Source organism: Sinocyclocheilus rhinocerous, unplaced genomic scaffold (assembly GCF_001515625.1).
Source record: "Sinocyclocheilus rhinocerous isolate Xijiao unplaced genomic scaffold, SAMN03320098_v1.1 scaffold20, whole genome shotgun sequence".
Classification (NCBI taxonomy): Eukaryota; Metazoa; Chordata; class Actinopteri; order Cypriniformes; family Cyprinidae; genus Sinocyclocheilus; species Sinocyclocheilus rhinocerous.
Window position 1 is genome coordinate 430,130 of NW_015640468.1, and position 12,328 is coordinate 442,457.

General features: G+C 34.0%; 1 pseudogene; it reads right to left on the bottom strand.

Annotated features, from left to right (window-relative positions):
- Positions 1–12,328, bottom strand: part of LOC107753143 (glycerol-3-phosphate acyltransferase 2, mitochondrial-like) — a 33,015-nt pseudogene that overhangs the window by 184 nt on the left and 20,503 nt on the right.

The following is a 12,328-nucleotide window of genomic DNA, read 5'->3' on the forward strand; positions in this document are numbered from 1 at the left end:
CACCTGCTACATGTGTTACACTTTACTGTCCTTGGTTTATCTGGCCTTGCGCTTTTATTTACAGCTTCTGTAGGGCTTCTTGTTTGTGTGTATAGAATCACTTACCCCAAGATCAATGAAGGTACGAAGCACCATTCTCACCAAGTCAATAGATGATCTCTCTACAGAAGATTCACACAAATAGATCAAATATACAGCACTGGGGTGATCACATGACACCAAGACTGGACATACAATCTGATGTGCAACAACTCTCTTATAAAACATCAAGGTTCTAGTCTTCAGCAGAGTAAGATTACCCAGTAACACAAGAGAAATTATTCATAAATCTGTTACAAATCAGTGGGATTAATAATACATTAAAGATGACACATCAGCAGCTGAACTGAAGCTGTCAGCATCTATGTAGGCCATTTTATGGTTAAAATTACTTCATTTACGCTCAAAGATCCTAAGAACCCTAAACGTTGCAATCTGATTCACATATTTATGTACATATGTGAATAATGGGATGTTTAATAAAGAAATTGTTGGTGTGTTGTTAGCTAAAACACAGTTTTTGTCTATATTTGTGATTTTGATGAACATCAGATGACATTTTATGACCAATTACTGGAGAAAACCAACTAATTTCAAAGTTTTCACACAGTTTTCTTACCACTGTATGTCAAAAGAATATATTTGAGCAAATATTTAGTAATTATTCAATTTATGAGATGTAAATAAAATCATATATGGTCATATGATGCGATTTCAAGTTTTCCTTTCTCTATGGAGTGTTACAAGCTGTTCGTGCATAAGATCCCTAAAGTTGCAAAGACTAAAGTCTCAAACCCAAAGAGATATTCTTTATAAAAGTTAAGACTTGTCCACGCCCTCCTAAAACGCAATTTAACAATTCATCTTTGCCAGTTTGGTTTCTTAACAGTTCTATTAATGTTTCTTTTAGTAGTTCAGTAGAAGAAGAATGTTTTTGAAAAAATGGAATTTCAATTTCATTCAAATGATGTAAATTAGTAATTACATTCCAAAACAACAACATTATTTCTATTACGTCATCATTGCATAGTCCATTTAAGAAAAAAACATATTTTGAAGCTTCCATGGTGTATTTTCAACCACTTCCTTTGAGGAATGCCATGTTGCAAAAGCAAAGACATCTTTACTTGATTCGGTTTTAAGGTCGAGAGGCATTCTTGGGGGACCAGATGTGCTCATCTGTCTGATCTGTTTTTATTGTCTATGCTGACCACTTGTGATTGGATCAATCAATCAAGATGGACGTTCTCTGTTTAAAACAGATTTGTGTGGACCGAAGATGTAACCTCAAATGGCAAATCCTTTCGCTTCATGGTGGTGAGAGGAAAATGAAAATGTGTTTTTGTCTCCTACCGTAGTGCGCTTTGTCCAGCTGAGCTTGGTTCTTCAAGTGTGCGTGTAGTTGGCTCAAACAGTCTTTCTCTAAGATCAAAATGTTTAGGTTATAAACACTTCGTTGTTCACACTCAGTGTGAACAGTGACAGCGATGCTGCCAAAGCACGGTTACTTATCACACATGGCAATAGCACTCTTTGGCCAGAGGTCAGAGTTTGTGTGTGTGTGTGTGTGTGATAGGTGAGGGGAGGTAATGGAGGCTTTCTAGCGCCCAGCACAGAGCTCTCAGCCGGACACTCAGTAAACTACAGAGGAAGAACAGCAGCTCTGGGCAATGAGACGGCTGACTCAACTAGAAACAGAGAGAGAGAGTAAAGACAGCAGAAAGGTAGAGGACAGTGAGAAAACATGCAAAGGTTATTATTAGTCAGGTAACAGATGTTGTTTGGGCGAATTTATAGACTTCAAGGAAGAAAGAAAGAAAAAAATTGACTTAAATTATTCTATTCATATTTGACAATCATAAAATATTCATAAAAAAAAAAAACTGTTGGTTTGATTGCTGCTATTGTCCTCATTTGTAAATCACTTTGGAGAAAAGCCTCTACTTAATTATTAAATGTATTGTAGTTAAATCTAAAATATTACAGCACAGCTGTTTTCAACATTGATAATAATAGTAAATGTTTCTTGAGCAGTAAATCAGCATATTAAATGAATTCTGAAGGATTATGTGACACTGAATACTGGAATAATGATGCTGAAAATTCAGCTTTGCATCACAGGAATAAGTGACATTTTAATTATATTAAAATAGAAAACAGGTATTGTACATTTTAATAATATTTTACAACATTACTGTTTTTGATCAAATGAATGCAGCCTTGGTGAACATAAGAGACTTCTTTCAAAAACATAAAAAAAATAAACGTACTGACCCCAAAGTTTTGAACGGTATATTTAGTCATTATAGAATGTTTTATGAATGTACATAAATGCTCATTTTCAAATAATGGAATTTTTTGCACAATGTAATAAAATGACAAATAATTAATAATTTTATATAAATCCAATTATGATACCATTATCATGATTTGGATTTCTATTAAAAAAAAATCTGTTCTTAATATACTATTTTTAAAGTATGTATAATATATATTATTTATTTAATTAGCAATTATTTATATTTTATATACATGTAATAAAAATATAAAATTCATATTATAAACAAATGTTTGCTTGAGGTTCTGATGCAACAGAAGGCACAATCCACAGCAGCTTCTCTCCTGCAAGCTCACGCCAATGACATTCCCTTCCTGTTTTTCTCTTCATTCTGAATTCATCGCACAGATACTGAGATACTGAGATACTGAGCAACACACAGACAGACATCAGACTTCAAGAGCAGCATCTCTGAACTGTCTTAGTTTTAAGTCTGTTTTGTCTGTCTGATGTTTGCGTGCTAGTGTTTGTGAGTGGATTTCATCTCGCTGAAACTCTGGATCCAAAGTGTCCAAAGACTGAGAGTACTGTGAATCTGAATACATAATTATAAACAAAAATATTCAGATCCAAAACACTGTGTATGCTCTAAACTTTGCTGCCTGTGGGTTTGTGTACCTTATAAGAGCATGCGTCTGGTTCCTCACAGTCTGAATCGCTGCTCTGGTCAGGATTGTCTGAAACAGCCCATGACAACACACCCTGCTTCTTCATGAAGTCACACACTGGTGTATCCTTCTGAACCTACATTCACACACGAACAAGTAGTTCACATCTCTAAAGACACACACAAACAAGCTGCAAAATGATCAGTTTAGGGTTTAAATGACCTTTAACCACAGACAAACAAAAATAGCTTTCACCTCTGTGGGTGTTTGTGAATCAGTCTGCTGAAAACTGTGGTGGCGCTTGAAAATAAATGGACACAGACCAAACGGTCAGCATGTCAGAGATTAGATTGAGTCTGAGAGCTCGCTAGATGTTTGGGCAGTGGAGCGAAAAGTGTATTTTTGGTGAATTCTGTATTTTCTGTGAATTCTGAACCTAACATTAAAAACTTCAGAAAAACTACATTTGTGATGGTGTGATACTGTAAATTGACCAGGCTGGATAATCGTCTCTGCATTTATTTATTTCCATGATATATATATATATTAAGATTACTAGTATCAGCTGATAAGTGAGCCTGCTTTGGCCGAGTGGCACAGAAGCTGTATTTGCCATTGTGTCAGTGCCAAAAATCTACCAACAGCCTTAACAATAACGCTAAAAATAATCATTATCTGTCATTTCATGTCATGCTCTATTTCAGTCTGTAAGGAAAAGAATATAACACTTGGTCTTTTAAATGTGGTTTCTCTTCTTAAATCCTTATATCACTCCTGACCTTTTAAAGAATCACGTACAGTATAAACTCTATTATCATATTTTAAAGTGTGATTACTAAAGTATTAGTGTTAATTTTGTCTGCTGTTTTTTTTAATTTAGTCTTAGTCCTGTGCCAAATGTCCTTTTCAATTTTTATCATATTCAGTCAACCTGTCCTGGTTTTTGTTTAGTCAAGTTTTTGTAGACTAAAAGTCTTGGACTTTTTAGTCTAGTTCTAGTCAATTAAAACCTTGTAACATTTTAGTCATGCTGCATAATGGTTAAAGAGATAATCAGAGTTGTTTTGCTCAAAATTATAAACGTGACTGCTGATCATGAATACACATGACAAAATTGACAAAACACATGATCTGTTTTACCTCATCTTTCCTGATTTATTATATTATTATAAATATAAACACACTCTACATTATGAAAACTTCTAAAACTCAAAAGCTTCTCGTAATAGCTAAAACTCGTGGAAGTCTATTTTTTTTTCTCGTCTCATTTTTTCTTCAACAGAAAACAGAGCAATTTTGGATATAGAGTTTTTTTTTTTTTTTAAAGTACACATGAAATCAAAATTGACTATTTTAATTTTGTTAGCGCACACTGCTATTTTTGTGGTGAACAATTCATCTGTGTAAGTCAATCCACAAAAAAAATTGTTTGCCTTTTGTAATCTTTAATCCAAATCTGAAAATGCACCTCCCCTCGGAAATGACGGACCTTCTCTGATGACATCCTTAAACACGCCCCTCCAAATCTGCCTCCATTTCTGAATGAAACGCCTACTTTACTACATCCAATCAGTTCGCAGTAGAAAAAAACAAGCCACGCCCTCTGTTTTCCTCATTCAATATTCCGTTTCTAAGTAAAGTCGGTCGCAACTTCCGGTTCACGCAGACTTTAACTACATTTTAATCACGTCTTTATCATCAACGATATTGCATGTTAAAGGGATAGCTCACCTAAAAATGAAAATTACCCAATGATTTACTCACCCTCAAGCCATCCTAGGAGTATATGACTTTCTACTTTCAGACAAATGCAATTATATATATATCGGCAGTCTCCTCATGGCTTATATCGAAATCCTCCAACATTTTCCTTTACAAATCCTCGTTTTGTATTTGTAATTCATGACCAGTGTTTTGTTTTGCTCTCTCCACTGCTCTTCTGTGTTCTTCACTTCTCACCGGAGTTTACGCTTCGCCTACATCCTACAGCATCCGCTGGAACGCCACTCTCTCGTGAACATGCGTACGACAGTTAGCAGAAGCTAGCGATTACGGTTTATAAAGTTTTAGATATTAATATTTTTCTTACACAAACGTATCACTTCGCTTCAGGAGGCTTTTATTAACCTCCTGGAGACTTGTGGAGCACTTTTTATGATGGATAGATGAACTTTTTTGGGCTTCATAGTCTCGACCACCATTCACTGCCATTATAACACTTGGAAGAGCCAGGACATTTTTTAATATAAATCTGATTGTATTCGTCTGAAAGAAGAAAGTCATATACACCTAGAATGGCTTGAGGGTGAGTAAATCAGGGGTCATTTTTTTAATTTTCGGGTGAACTATCCCTTTAATATAGTCACAGTTAATGTTTAATGATGTCAGTGTCATCTCGTCTTCATTTTGTCTTAGTCATGGAAAAGGTTGTATTTTTTCAGTTTTTTTTTTTTTTTACGAAATTAACACTTATAAAGCAGAGAAACAATATAAAAGTTATCTTATTTTTATCTGTCAAAATGGTAGAAAGTATTCATTGTCTGTCCATGTTTCGTCAGTAAATGTAAATATAAATACCTGATAAAATATACATTATACAAATAATCCCCAAAATAATATATATATATATATATATATATATAATATTATAATTATGATATATTTATATATTATATAAATATGTGTTAGTATTTGACAGCTACACTAATCTCTAGAATATTAGGATCGGCCATCGAAAAACCCATTTGGACTGACCAGTGATGAGGATTTTGAAAACGCTACATGTGTGAAAACTAACTGTGATCAGAGGATGAATGTGTTTGTTTGTTGATGCAGGTGTCTTACCTCCTCCATAACAAGAACCCCGCAACGCACCATGCTGTCCACCACATCAAGAGCAACGCCATGAGCAGTTTGACATGGCTGAGAGAGAGACAGACAAACAGATGGATGGACAGACAGACAGATACGAGCAGATCGACAGGAGGAGAGATAATTAGTTGTGTAGTGTTTTTGTTCTTGTTGACATTTCACAGTCTTTACAAGTGTTTATTTGCTGATGCAAGTGTAAAATGTCCTGGCACTAATTAAACATGCTATTCCCACCGCTGAAGAACCCTTGAATGGGAAACTAGATTTAAGAGACACCAAGAGAGAATAATAAAGGGAACAGATGGGGAGCGGCTGAGCGTGAGAGAGATATTTGGAGAATGTATGAAAAATAAATGAGGTTTTTTTCTGACTGACTGAAGAGAAAGACGGCTGTATGATTCACTACTAGCGTCAGTATGATTATAGACGTCATAGTGAGATGGCCTTGTGTGTGTTTGAGTGAGACTCACCGGTATGAAGCCGGGTGGCAGTAGATGTGTGAGTTCAAGGCTTTTCTCTGTCCCTGGCCCAGAACAACATCAAACTCCGGGTCTCCACCGCCTCCACAGCCTACAACCTCACTCAGCATGGCTGAGACACCACACGCTTTACACAAACACACACACACACACACACACACACACACACACACACACGCCTTCAGGATTAGCACTGTCAATAAACCCTGCTGCGGTGCAAACGTGACTCAACCCAAACACATCAACATCAACACATTCAAACTGAGCACTTGCCCCCTCAGATTATTGAGCCAAGTGTTTTTTTTTTTTAAATGTTATTTGTATCTTGCTTTGTTAAAGAAATAGTTGAACAATTATTGTTGGTAAATAAAGTGTTCATCTAAAACAATCATTGATTCATGAAAATTGGTGAGTCAAATCAATCTGAATCTTCTGCAGATCTTTAAACTGAAAATCAATAAAATGTTATTATTAAAGTTATTAAAATTGGCCTAGTAATATTAAAAAATATTTTAAAAATACTGGGTAAATATATATATTTTCTTATTTTGTGTGATCTTCATTTGAATGATCTCAATATTGATTCTTATAATCCCAAAATTATTTTAAGATTATTTTTTAAATAAATCACTTTTAATCTGCAAGGATGCATTAAATTGTATTGTATTGTACTATTGAAAATAATAAGAAATGTTTCTTGAGCAGCAAATCAGTATATTAGAATGATTTCTGAAAGATCATGTGACACTGAAGACTGGAGTAACGATGCTGAAAATTCAGCTTTGCATCACAGGAATAATTTACATTTTACAAATTACATTTTTAAATATATTAAAATAGCAATAATATAATAATAATAAATAAATAAATTTTAATATAGTAATAATTTTTCACAATACTACTTTTTAACTGTTTTATTTTTTCACAATATTACTGTATTTTTGATTAAATAAATGCAGTCTTGGTGAGCATAAAAGACATCTTTCAAAAATATTCAAACATCTTACTTACCTCAAACTTTTCAACAGGAGTACATATATATGAAATGGACATTCATTTATAACTGAAATATATCTAAAATAATCAGATTTAAATCTGGAAATCTGCTTGCTAACCAAAAATGTAGCAATAAACTAACATGCCTGGCAAATAATAAAATGAACTATAGGGTGTTGCGATATACCATTATTGATGATAAAAATTAAAAAAATTCAGTATGGTTAGTGTGTTAATTAGGGGTGTCGTGATATACCAGTATTGGCGATAATGATGATATTTCAAAATGAAAAGCACACAGCGCTGAACTCTCATGAGTAATGTCTGTTTCATTCATACTCAACGCAGGAGGGCACCCTCATACAGAAAGTCCACAAGTGAGACTCATAGGAGTAATAAAACAAATGTCTTTCCAGGAAATCCTTAAAATGGACAGCTGCACCCCTCTCTCTCTCTCTCTCTCTCTATATATATATATATATATATTTTTTTTTTACTAATATTTTAATCTATTAATAGATCAATTGGACTAATATTTTGATCTATTAATAGAACATTACTAATATTTTAATCTATTAATAGATCAATAACGACTAATATTTTAATATATTAATAGATCAATAGGACTAATATTTTAATATCTTAATAGAACATGACTAATATTTTAATCTATTAATAGATCAATTGGACTAATATTTTGATCTATTAATAGAACATTACTAATATTTTAATCTATTATCTGATCAATAACAACTAATATTTTAATATCTTAATAGATCAATAACGACTACTATTTTAATATCTTAATAGATCAAAAGTACTAATATTTTAATATATTAATAGATCAATAGGACTAATATTTTAATATCTTAATAGAACATTACTAATATTTTAATATATTAATAGATCAATAGGACTAATATTTTAATATCTTAATAGAACATGACTAATATTTTAATCTATTAATAGATCAATTGGACTAATATTTTGATCTATTAATAGAACATTACTAATATTTTAATCTATTAATAGATCAATAACGACTAATATTTTAATATCTTAATAGATCAATAGGACTAATATTTTAATATCTTAATAGATCAATAACGACTAATATTTTAATCTATTAATAGATCAATAGGACTAATATTTTAATCTCTTAATAGATCAATAACGACTAATATTTTAATCTATTAATAGATCAATAGGACTAATATTTTAATCTCTTAGAGCATTACTAATATTTTAATCTCTTAATAGAGCATTACTAATATTTTAATATCTTAATAGAGCATTGCTAATATTTTAATCTCTTAATAGAACAATAGGACTAGTAGTTTAATCTCTTAATAGAACATTACTAATATTTTCTGGGGAAGTCGTGACTTAATGGTTAGAGAGTCGGTCTCGTAACCCAAAGGTTGCGGGTTCGAGTCTCGTACCGGCAGGGATTGTAGGTGGGGGGAGTGAATGTACAGCGCTCTCTCCCACCTTCAATACCACGACTGAGGTGCCCTTGAGCAAGGCACCGAACCCCCAACTGCTCCCCGGGCGCCGCAGCAAAATAAATGGCTGCCCACCGCTCCGGGTGTGTGTTCATGGTGTGTGTGTGTTCACTGCTGTGTGTGTGCACTTTGGATGGGATAAATGCAGAGCACTAATTCCGAGTATGGGTCACCATACTTGGCCACATGTCACTTCACTTACTCACTTCACTTACTCACTTACTTTTAATCTCCTAATAGAACAATAGGACTAGTAGTTTAATCTCTTAATAGAAGAATAGCAACTAATATTTGAATCTATTAATAGAACAATAGGACTAATATTTTAATCTCTTAAAACCAATAGAGGCTCATATTTCAATCTCTTAATAGATCAATAAGTCTAATATTTTAATCTCTTAAAAGGGATACACAGAAAAGCTTATACTTCGGTGCATAAATAAATGTCAAGTCTAAATCAAATGTTTTTGTACAGCATGGTGTTTATTATAATATATATATTTTTATTTTCTCAAGATTTCTATGGATATCACAATTTATTGTTATCATAAATTATTTTGGCCACTTATAATTTGATATCGTGAAAGCCCTAATGAAAGTTTTCTTTTCTTTAGTCATCATGTCTTATCTCGCCAAGTTATACTAAATGAGCCAGGACTCCCACTGATGCCCCCTCAAAAAAAGATAGGTGTATGACGCCTGCCAACAGCAAGTCTCCTTGCCTCCACCCAGATCTACAACACACTCTGCCCACCTCCTACAGCCTCGTGTATGAAGACGTGCGTGAGCAAATCGCAGTGTTGGCTCAGTATGAGCAGAGAGTCTGGTGCGATGATGGGTTCTCCTGTGGGCAGAGCAGCAGTCAGCAGCAGATACGGGTGGAGCAGAGAGTGCGCGTGAAGCACCAACCCAACCAGAGAGCCACCGTAACCCACGTCTGTGTTTCTGAACAACACCTCCTCCAACAGCCAACAGATGTCCCTGCACAGCACGGACACACGCACACCCTGAGAAAGGGAGAAGATCGTTACAATCATTAGCAACATCATTAAAGCAATTTGATGCTTGTATGAATCATCCTCAACCAGTGGATGATTAATAAACCAATTAATGTACTAAGAGATCCAGGCATGGATGTCAATTGGTTTCTAGAGTTTATATTGGCTGGTAATACATTATTTCTATTTGAACGTACCAGTCAATATAGTATATATATATAGTATATATATATATATATATATAAGATATTTTTAAATACCATTTTTAATATCATTTTTGTCCATTAAAAGTATACTTAACATTTTCAAGCTTCAAAAAGCACAATAAGAAATCATAAATGTAATTTGTATGAATCAAGCGTTTTTCTAAAGAGGCATAATTCACTTTATATGATGAACAGATTTAATTTAGGCTTTTATTGACATACAGTGTAGACACTGTAATGTAACTGTTTAATTCATAGATATGGCAAACACAGATCTGTGTTGTGATAATTATCATATCTGTTAAATCAGGGATTCCCAAACTTTTTTGTCAGCCAAAGTCACGTTAACCTAAAATATTTACTTGAAATACCCTTTTAATTATTTTTTCAATAATTTGACAACCCTTCGGCATGTTCATGATTCTCTAATGTTGATTAAAAGTCACATAAAGAAGGTAAACAAACGTTTCATTTTTTAGTAAGTGCTGTATTTTGATTTGATTTCATTATGACATTATTTACTTATTTTTCTTCATGTAAATATTAGCTTTCATTAAATCACAAACTCCCTGCAGTTCCCTCACAAACCCCAGTGTGTTAAATAAATAGCAGCTGAACTGCTTAGCCTGCTTGTTGTTAATTATTATTATTATTATTACTTATTCATATTATTAGTATAATATGAATATCACATATGAAATATTAACAACAAATATCAATGAAGTGTATATTACTATTATTATTATGTGAAACACCTGTTTACTAACTACAGTACATTAAAGGGGTCATATGATGCTGCTAAAAAGAACATTATTTTGTGTATTTGGTGTAATGCAATGTGTTTATGTGGTTTAAGGTAAAAAAAAACCACATTATTTTCCACACACTGTACATAATTTTTTCTCCTCTATGCCCTGCCTTTCTGAAACGCTTCAATTTTTACAAAGCTCATCGGTCTGAAAGACCCCTTTAAGGTATATATCACTGCAGAGCACCAATAGAGGCCAACTATTAACATTAGTTTTCATGGATACCACTTAATTGGCTTAATGAACAATATTTTAAAAACATACTTTTTAATTAAATATCTAGCATCTGTTGTATAAAAAAAAAAGGCAGTCAAAAGTCAAAAATATACTTTCTTAGTAGTATATATATGTAATAGTAAAAGTAATAAATTGTAATAGAGGAGTTTTTAAAACGCACCTTGCCATGCTTGTGGAGCAGCAAACAGGACACCAGACTGGTAGACATGACGGCCATAGCTGTAGTTGAAGCTTTAAAAAAAAAAACATCACACAGACACACACACACACAAAGCTTAGCCTCAAACATAGAGTAACGAATATTAAAGTGCAAGAGTTTGATCTTTGAGAGCTTGTGTGTGTTGAACAGACTCACAGTACATCAAATGAAGAGTCAGTGCGATAGTCTGCCAGCAGTAGACAGTTCAGGCATTACAGCGGGAGGGAGGAGCCAGGAAACATCCTTCTGGCTGAAGATGGAGTCCATCCTGATGAAATAAATCACATTTCATTTTCTTACAACATACTTTGTCTAATATATATATATACTGTATATATATATATACATGTAGTGGTTTCATTCTCTGAAACAGCCTCACTGCCTTGATCTCAGCATTAAATTTACATAACAGTCCTCCGCAAACCTCCTGTTACTGTGTAGCTTGTCTGTTCATTGTTCTCGCTCCCTAACGTGTTCAACAAAAGGCTTTACAACAATACATTATTACCAGCTGTCAAAATGCAAATGCCGAGCCCGCAGGGCTGAGTCTTCATGATAAGGCCTCCCGCTGTGGATTTGCCGCTTTAAAACATATAACAACCCCTGAGGCTCTCGGAAGAGACTGAACAGCAGATGAGAAGCTCTTTGTAGATTTTCCAGGATATTCCAGCTCATTACGAGCTGGAGTTGGAATAACTGACATCTCCCGAGAACCTGAGTTGCTTAAAATGAGTGCACTGCAGAAACGTTTTAAGCATGTGGCTCTGGAGGTCTGATTCAGTAGACTGGAGTCTCAGTTAGACAGGAAGTTCAAAGAAAGCTATATGTTGAACTGGCTGAAGTGGACTGAAAGGAATCGTCCATCATTCTCAACCCAGCATCCTTCTGTCACTGTTTATGCTTCCTGTTATTTTTCTTGTTTTTTCTGTCTTACCAGTTGTGCATGTCAGATAAATAACAGGTGAAGAAGAACTCAACTGGAGGTCCAGAACTCCACGGACCTTCATGACTGACAAGAAAATCTACAATGAAGGATGCAGGAC